The 8,488-nt window shown below is 51.5% G+C and overlaps 1 protein-coding gene across 1 annotated transcript in view; it reads left to right on the top strand.

Annotated features, from left to right (window-relative positions):
- The first annotated feature begins 596 nt into the window (after positions 1 to 596).
- Rreb1 (ras responsive element binding protein 1) overlaps positions 597 to 8,488 on the top strand; it is a 125,845-nt gene continuing 117,953 nt past the window's right edge. The window contains exon 1 of the mRNA NM_001107348.2: positions 597 to 914. The gene's annotated coding sequence lies outside the window, so the exon portion shown is untranslated. The remainder of the gene's footprint in view (positions 915 to 8,488) is intronic.

Raw genomic sequence — 8,488 nt, 5'->3', positions numbered from 1 at the left:
CCCCACCTGGATGCAGGGCGAGGACCGCGTACAGAAGGAACTGTGCGGTTGAGACACCGCTTTCAGATTCAGGGGAGCGGCGCTTGATCTGGGGTCCACCGTCACCACACCACCCTCTCTCGGGCCTCCCAGGCGTCCCCCCAAGCTCCTCTCCGCATCTCTGCCTCTGTTAAAATAGTGAAACAAACCCTGTTGTAAAGTGATGGAAAGCCGCGGGCTGAGAGCCACTGGCCGTGAGGGGCTGGAGAGGAGGGGGCGCGGTGGCTGGAGATAGTGGCCACCAGTGAGCGCTGGGTGGGTTGGAATTGCGCTCAGCTGTAGCGGCCGAGACCCTTCCCCTCCGGCTGCCGGGCCCGCCCCTGGCCCCGGGCGCCTTAGGAGGGCGTGGGGCAAACTTGGGGCTGCTGTAGGGGGTGAGGTGAGGACTCCACCTCCACTCATCCCAGGATAGTGGCAACTGCGGTTGCCTAGTTAAAACTGGGGTGGGGGTGACGACAGAGACAGCCGGGTACCGCGGTCCTCTCGACTCCCCCAGCTCGTTCTGCCGCGGCTGCTGCGGCAGCTCTGTAACACGTCCCTAGGAGACTCGCAGGAGCAACACGTGATGTGTCTACTTATCAGGGTGAGAGGGGGAGAGCGAGTCTCCGAGCGTGCGGGTGAGGAAGCGGGGCGGGGGGCCGAGGCGGGGGCCGGGAAGACGGCTAGGGCAACGGGGTCGCCAGCTCCTCGCCCACCTCCCTCCCTATGGGAGAAGAGGAGGAGGGGAAGTGACTGCGGAGTTGATGAACTTTGCACATCCAGAAACGCCATTTTGATTCCTTTTCCGGAACAAGTTTGCATGTCTCCTCGTTCTCAGCCCGAAGCCCACCGGTCCCCACCGCATCATGCCTGGGAGCCCAGCACCCTGCCGGGCCGTAAGTACGCGTCCCGGGTCCCCGCTTGCGGTACTCTGGTGGCTGCGAGATGCCCGGAGCATTGCCGGAGCGACCTTTTAAAGAACTTTTTGGGGATGGGGAGGGTGAAGTGTGCAGAGCGCGGTGTACTTCTGAAACTCGGCGTTTGGCAGAAAGGACCCGCGCACCCCACGCCTGGCAGCATGCGCTCGGTTGGGGCTGTGGGGTAGGGGAGCCGGGATGAGCTGGGCAGCCCTCTCCCCTCCGGCTGCGCGCCCGGCCGCTCCTCCTCCTCCTCCTCCCCTTCCTCCGCTCCTTTCCCCTTCCCGAGCTGCCGGCTCTGCCAACCAGCTCCTAGCGCGAGCCGCCGCTGCGCCCCGCCAGCAGGACCTGATGCGCATCCATATTAGCCGTCCGAGCGCAGGAATCCGGCCCGACCCGCGCCGCCGAGTTTATTTTTAACCAGCCCTGCCGGGACTCGGATGGTACGCGCACCGCGGGCCAGAAACATCTTCCCAGCGCTGCTCTCCATCTTCCGCCCTCTCTCCCCCGACATCCTCCCCCCCATGTGGGAGGGGAAACTTTTCTCCTACATACTTTCTAGTCCCTCTCGGGTCGGGAAGCACGGAGATGACCGAGCCAGTCCGCCGCCGCAAGGTATCCGGGGGTGCCCACCCGGGGTGCAGGCACGGGGGCCGTGCGTTCGGGGCTGCTCGGTGGGAGCATCCGCCGCGCCCTGCTCTGCGGACTTTGATCCTCCCGGGCGGACGGCGCCGGCCGGGAGGGGCGGCAGGCAGCCCCGCGCCCTCTGCGGGCTCCCGGCTGGCGGCGGGGCTCTGAGCGACCACCGTCGCTGGGGAGGAGGGGAAGCGGCGACCCGGGCCGCGCCGACGCGTATTGTTGGTGACTCTGAGGCTGGCTGGGTACGAGCTTTGGGGGAGCCCCCGGCGTGGGGCGAGCCTGCATCGCGGAGGGGGGGCTCGCGCCCGGCGCCGTCACGAGCACAGGAAGGAGGCCGGGAGCATCCGAGGCGGGGCCGGCGCCCGCCCCACCGCCCAGCTGTGGAGCGCGCTCGGAAACTTTTGTCCGCCACCCGCTGGACCAATTTTTCTGGAGTTCTGGGGCTTCGCTTTTTCCTCACACCTCGGCCTGCACAGCCAAACGAGGAGGGTGGGGGAAGCCGGTGTCCCCCGGGGGAAGCACCGACGCCTACGAGAGGCACGGGCCCCCCATCAGGCCCAACTCCCCGCGCCCCCTCCCCGTTCGCGGTCTCTTAGGAAACTGCGACCTTAATGGTTGCTAAGGAGCAGGGGAGGTCCTTCCCGTCGCCGGCCCCCTCCCCGGGAGGCGGTGTGTTTTCTGTACAGGGCCAGGGTCGCATCGAGGATGTGACTCGCTCTCTGGCCCCGGGTGAGTGCGGGGCGCGGCGACGGTACCCGCGGGCAGCCGGCCGAGGTCTAGGGGACTGGGGACCCCACTGGGCTCCGGCTCCACCGCTTGACAGGCGCCGCGTGTTGCTAGCTGCCCTCGTCCGCGGTGCATCCGTGATGGGTTATAAAAGAGGAGGAAAGTTATTTTTCCTTGCTCAGCAGATTTGCCCTCCCTCGCTCCTTACTGGTTAAGAGATAGAACGTGAGCCCAGATCCGGACGAGCAGTTCACATTCCATTACGAAATTCTACACGGCTTCAGAGCCAGCAGCAGCACACATTCGGGGCATTTCGGAGATGATTTTCTTCTTTGGGGGATGCTGGTAGTGGTGGTGGTAGACACCGATACGGGGGTGTATAAAAAGCAACTTTTGTCGGGGTGTCGAAAACCTTACCCTCGGGTTTCCATCATTAGACTACGCAACACTCGGTCTTGTTTTAGAGTTTAGAGCTAAGCATATCCTTGTTAAAGCCTATGGGAAAAAAGTTTGTTGAATAAAGATGTTGGAAGTTGGCAAAGTATTTTTGCAAATGATTCTGCAAAGGCTTGTTGCTTGTGCATCCCCCTGGTTGTGAGATTGCATTTTGAGATAATATGGTGGTCTGTGTCTGCGTGTGAGTTGTTGTGCAATAGTTAATTGGAGTGGAAGGTGGAGAAATGCGAACAGCCACGAAAAGAATGTGTTGATGTCTTCTAACATCCTCTAGGTTTGATGCTTTCTTGAGTAGGCAGGTATAGTTTGTAATTTAACCCGGAAGTCTGGGTTGGAGTCTAAAGTCTTGGTTAAAACTCTTAAGAAAATTCTGTAAACTCTTACAGAATCCATGGCGTTTTTGTGGCAAGAGTTTAGTATACTCTTCAAACACGTGCAAGGGTGGACTCGTTTAGAGGTTTAGAGTTGCTTTTTTATTTGTTTTGTTTTTACCTCTGCCCATTGGGTTATCTGCTGATGGGTCTTGCTTTGATGTATTTGGTTACACTGAATTAAACATCTGAATGGCTCTAATCAAGTTTTAAATGTGTGAAGAAAAAAAAAACCTTCCCTAATTTTCACGGGAGAGAGGGAGAAGAGGAGTACTTTGATTTAATTGTTTCTTTCTCCACTTTGGGTTAATTAACTTGCACCGTCTCAGTCTTACAAAGTGTTTTTAAGGTAAGATGGCTGTCTTCTCAGCACGTTTTGTTTTTAAGAAACGCTTTCCTCACTAAGAAATGCCGCTGATGCCCAGTGGTACATGGAATATTATTCTCGGCCGTTTCCCTGGATACCATTTTATTTCTCATCAGAAACTCAAGACAGTGTAACCCTTACCGTGGACGTGATGGGAGTCATTTGTCTGACTCAGCTGGTACAGGTGCTGCATCCATTCCTAACCATTTACATCATCGAGCAAGTGACCTTTTCATGGAAGGGGCCTATACTTTAGATTTATTGGGGGGGGGGGAGTCTGAGAGAGCTTATTTGCATCCAGTACAGGTAGGAAGGAGGGAAGTGAAGCCAAAGTGTTATTAGTTCTCATCTGATCAACAGCTGTTTATTGCATCTGCTCCTAAGTCAGGCACCAGCTAGCAGCTGTTAACAAACGTCTGGGTTGTTTGTTGTTGCTTGTTTGTTTGTTTGTTCACTTCTCTGTTTTGAACTGCTGCTGTCCTGGTTCACTTCCCCGGGTGAGTTTTGAAGCCTTCCTTGCTATTGTGTGCTCACTGGCTAACATCACTTAACAGCTTCAGCTCAGTAAATTTCCTGGTTAATGAAGTTGAAAAAAAATTTCTGTCCTCTTAGAGTTTTGCATGGCACAGTTAATATAAACTTTAACAAAAATTGGCCAACCGGTCTCTCTAGAAGCAGTTGGAAGTGGGTTCTTTTGATGTTTCTATTCATTATCCTTCTGAAAAGTAGGTGGTGCTTAGAAGGTCAGGATAAGGGTTGCTAAGCAGCTAAACAGAAGGATGCTAAAATTAACTGAAGCTTTTTTGAAAGGGAGCCCTTCCCTGTTTTACATTATTTACTAGGTTTAATTAATTTCTGAGTCTTCCATGATCTTTGATCTAGGAAGGTAGGATGTTAACGTTGGCTTTTGTTTTTGTTATTATATTCAAATAATCTTTCTTTTGTAAGTGTCTTTAATTGAAGTTCAGTATTCTCTCAGTATTCTCTTGACTCTGTGCTGTGGTGTCAAATGGCAGCTTGTCTGAGATGACTTTCTTGTCTAAGAGGTTGAACTTCCCCTCTTGTTACTCATGTATAACCTCACCTGCTTTTGCACTAATGACAGATTTTTCTGTTTTGGAAATTCTACGTAATCCACAAAGTGATGTTTTTACCATTGTGTTTTATTAAACATATTTGCATTCAAAAGATAGAAGTGCAATGTAGTATCAACAGTAACGACAATATAGTCCCTCCTGAAGAGAGGACAATAGCTCTCTTTCCTCCAAGATAAGATTGTGGATGTGCCTGTTCCTGGTCCTCGTTACCCTGCTTCTCTGTCTCTGTCTGTTCAACCTAGCTCATAGATAACCTTTAAAGCACTCTAGGTCTAGAATATATTTGCAAGGACTAAACAGATGTTAGAAGGCAAAAGTATTATAGCTTGTGTGTTGTCTTAAGTGTGTTTCAAGGTTTTTGAGGTTTTTCATGGAGATGATAGATGCAAGTGGGGTTGAACTGGTGGCTGGAAACTATCGCTTCTGTTGAGTGGCAGGCCTGCTGCAAAGCCAGAAGCTTCCCTGCCTCAAGGTTATGTGTGTTTTCCTGACCTATCAAGTAGGCCTTGTTGAGTCATATTTTTTATATTCAAATATAATTAAGAGATTGAGAGACAGGTTCTCTTTTCTCTTCCTCTCGATTTTTAGATTCAGATTGTGCTTCTAGGGTAGAGACAGTCAAGTACCTCTTTCAAATGCTCGCAGGGTCAGAGAACGATCTCCACGCCCAGGGGTGCGGATAGATCCGAGGTAAAAGGTGTACCATCTGAACCCGGAGGGAAGTATAAGATGTGCTTTCTGAAATGCATCATTTACTTTCAACTTCCCCCACTCCCACATGGCAAGCCGACCAAGGAAGGGAAACCTGGCTGCTGGTGTTTTCTTTATTGCAGAGGTAGAAGAATGAGGAAGATGGGGAGGAGCTTTTTTTCCTAGTTAGCAGTTAGTCTCGTTGGACTGTGTCATCAGCCCAGCTTTTCTCAAGGTCTCTCTTGTCACGTCCCTTGGGTGCCCAACATGGTCTGAAGGGCAACTGAGCATGCCCGGAGATTTCATCCTGCTCGTTGGCAGCTGAAGGGGGCGGGGAGGTGGGTAGGGAGGAGGGGCAGGGAGACCTGTGATCTAGCATCCCTGGGTAGATGAGCCTGTGGGCTGCAGGTTACCCGTCTGTCTGCCCATCAGTAAAGGTGGCAGCTTGTGAATAGGTGCTTCAGACAAAGCAGTGGGAGGGCAGAGACTGTTTGTTCTGTGTGATTCAGGCAACTAACGCTGAGAGAATTTGAAAACCTCTCTGAAGGCCAGGGTCCAGGGACTGACTGCTTCTGTGGCAATTCACCTGAGGGCCCCTTGAGGCCGAGGAGCTCACTCACCGACTCACCAGGTGGAGAAGGAGAATGAAATCCCCCACTGGTTTTGTCAGACAGCCAGACTGAGGAGAAAAAGTCTCCGTGGGGGTAATTAGATAAAGCTTTTAAATGCTCTATTTGTTTTTCCCCTGAGCTTGCTTGGTATTTCATCCTTTTTACCCCCCCCCCCCATTCCAAGACTGGGGAAGGATTGTTACAAAAGCGTTTGATAGGCTAGCAGTTGAGTTTCTTTTACACCCTCTGCCCCTCTTTAGCTTTTCAGGCTAAGTGTCAGTCTTTGGTTGTCAAGACGGTTAGCAAAAATTCTCAGAACAACATGAATTTACAGCGAGGTCCATCCTGACCCCTGAGTCTTCGCTTCAGGCCAGCATCCCACCGAAAACAGCTGCTGGTTGGAGGCAGCTTGGCTTTGAGGGCTGAGCATTTAATATATGCTGTGGGCTTCTCTGTGGCGGTGTTTTAAAAAATAAGGTCAGAGCCCTTTTGGAAGTAATTCTCTGCTTGAATTTGAAGGTGTGAGGGAATTAAACAAACACAAACCCCATTGGCTGTGTTGCTACTGATGAATGTGGTTATCTGCACCTTTTCTACCTCACAGCATTGTTGATAGGATAAAATGAAAGTTCCAGAAAGTCAGAAAAAAAAGTCTATAAATGGAAGAAAGTGGTATATTTTGAGTTCAGGAAGCTTCATGGGTATCCACTCCAGATTTCCCTTTCCAGAATTTTGTACAGTTCCTTTACCTTTGGCCGAATTTACCTGCAAGTTTCTCTCAATGGGGGTGGGGTGGGGAGTGCTCCTTTTGCTTCCATTGTGGGGAGCAGACATGACAAGCAGATTCTTCTTCATGGGGTTTACCTAGGGATATGCTCGAAGAGAAAGACAGGAAGCCAAGCTTAAGGCTTAGGCTTTGAAGGGATGGTTGTTAGCATTTAAGCAATAGAGACAAGAGGTGCCAGCACACCTCCTACAATGCTCAGGGCAGCCTCTCTCCACCTCTGTGCAATGGAGACTTGGTTACCCATTCAGCCTCAGAAATCCAGGAGTCAAGGTAGACCAAAAAAAAAAAAAAAAAAAAAAAAAAAAAACCAACCAAACAAACAAACAAAAACAAAACAAAACAAACTAGTTTCCAGTAGTTGGCCTCAGGACCCAGGTCTACTCTGCTGAGTATGTCCAGCGACACCCCCACCCCCCATTTACTGTAACCTTGTCGCAGATAGACCGAGCGTGCGCTGCACACTGCATGTGCTGTGTGGAGACATTCCGTACAGCAGGTGAGCTCTTTATGACATGCCTGTAAGGGAGCGCGGTTGGCAGGTTCAAAGTATCACAGACAGTTTGCGGGTGGAGCAATCGCTGAGTGCTGTTAAGTAGCTTTGAAAACTCTGTCGTGGGTAAGTCCCAACACTCCTCTGCTTCTAAAACAACCTCGATTCACTGACAGAAAGCTGCCCTACTTGTAGATGGCTCAACTTCGCCATCACCGCCCTTCTGTCAGGTCTCCCTCGTTTTGTAAGTTCTGTGGAGTATACTTTTTTTTTTTTTTTTAAGTGTTTGAACTAGCCCCTACTTGCTTGATGCTTTTGGGCACTCATAGTCTCTCTCTCCATTTTGTTTCTTAAATTTTTGTAAAAATCTTACATAATCGCCTATCTTTTATTCAAGGGCAGTTTTCCTGAGTCTTTGGCTCAGTTGTCCCCTCTTGAGAGGAGGGTGGGTTATCCTATGGCAAGACAGGATAGGGAGGAATCAAGGAGGGTGCACCAGGATGGGGGAGGGGAGGAGCTGGTTGGTTGGGACCCCAGATGGAAGTGTCTAGAAGTGTCAGGGGACACAAACACCACTTGCTTCGAGCCTTACCGTTGTTTTTTCTCTGCTACTGTGTCTCACTGAGACAGGACGAGGCCTGGAGTCTATGATCTGGGACTATGATCCCAGATCTGGGAACTATGATCTGGACTTCCAGTCGTGTTGTGTGCCCCTGGACCATAGCTTTTCTCTCTCACCAATGGACCAGCTGTGCTAAGGGTACCCATTGCCACAGCTCAGCAGACACCTTGCCGGGGGATGAGTCCTCTTGCATCCAGCACGCTGGTGTTTTCCTGCCCTCGTCTCTCACCTATGAACTGGCAACTCCCAGCTCTTTACTTTTACAACTTTGCCAGAGCTGGGACCTCCTGGCATCTCGCCCTGCAGGTACTTGTAAAAATGAAAGCCATCTCCCTTCCTTCTAGAAAGGGATCAGGAGGATACAGTATCCTCAGGCAGCCAGGCCCGGCACCCCACTGTCTTCAGTGGCTGGCCTCACATTGGGCAGAACCCCTCGAGGGTGTTGCAAATGCCTCTTAAGTTAATTTCCTGTGACCAGTTCCTCCCTTCTGCAGTTCACCCTGCCCTGTCCACAGAGTGGTGTGTATTGTCTTGCATGCTTCAAAACAGTCCTTGGCTCCTTGTGTCTACAGGAAGAAATCCAAGTGTCTCCACATGGTGCACAAGGACCTTCCTCCCTCAGCTGCCTCTGTATGTGTTCTGTAGCGCCAGGTCCGTTTCACCTCAGCTCTCACTACCCTTCCTTCACCACTGCCCT

Source organism: Rattus norvegicus, chromosome 17 (assembly GCF_036323735.1).
Source record: "Rattus norvegicus strain BN/NHsdMcwi chromosome 17, GRCr8, whole genome shotgun sequence".
NCBI lineage: Eukaryota > Metazoa > Chordata > Mammalia > Rodentia > Muridae > Rattus > Rattus norvegicus.
Note: the sequence above shows the minus strand (reverse complement) of the source record. Positions and strands in the feature narration are given on the sequence as shown.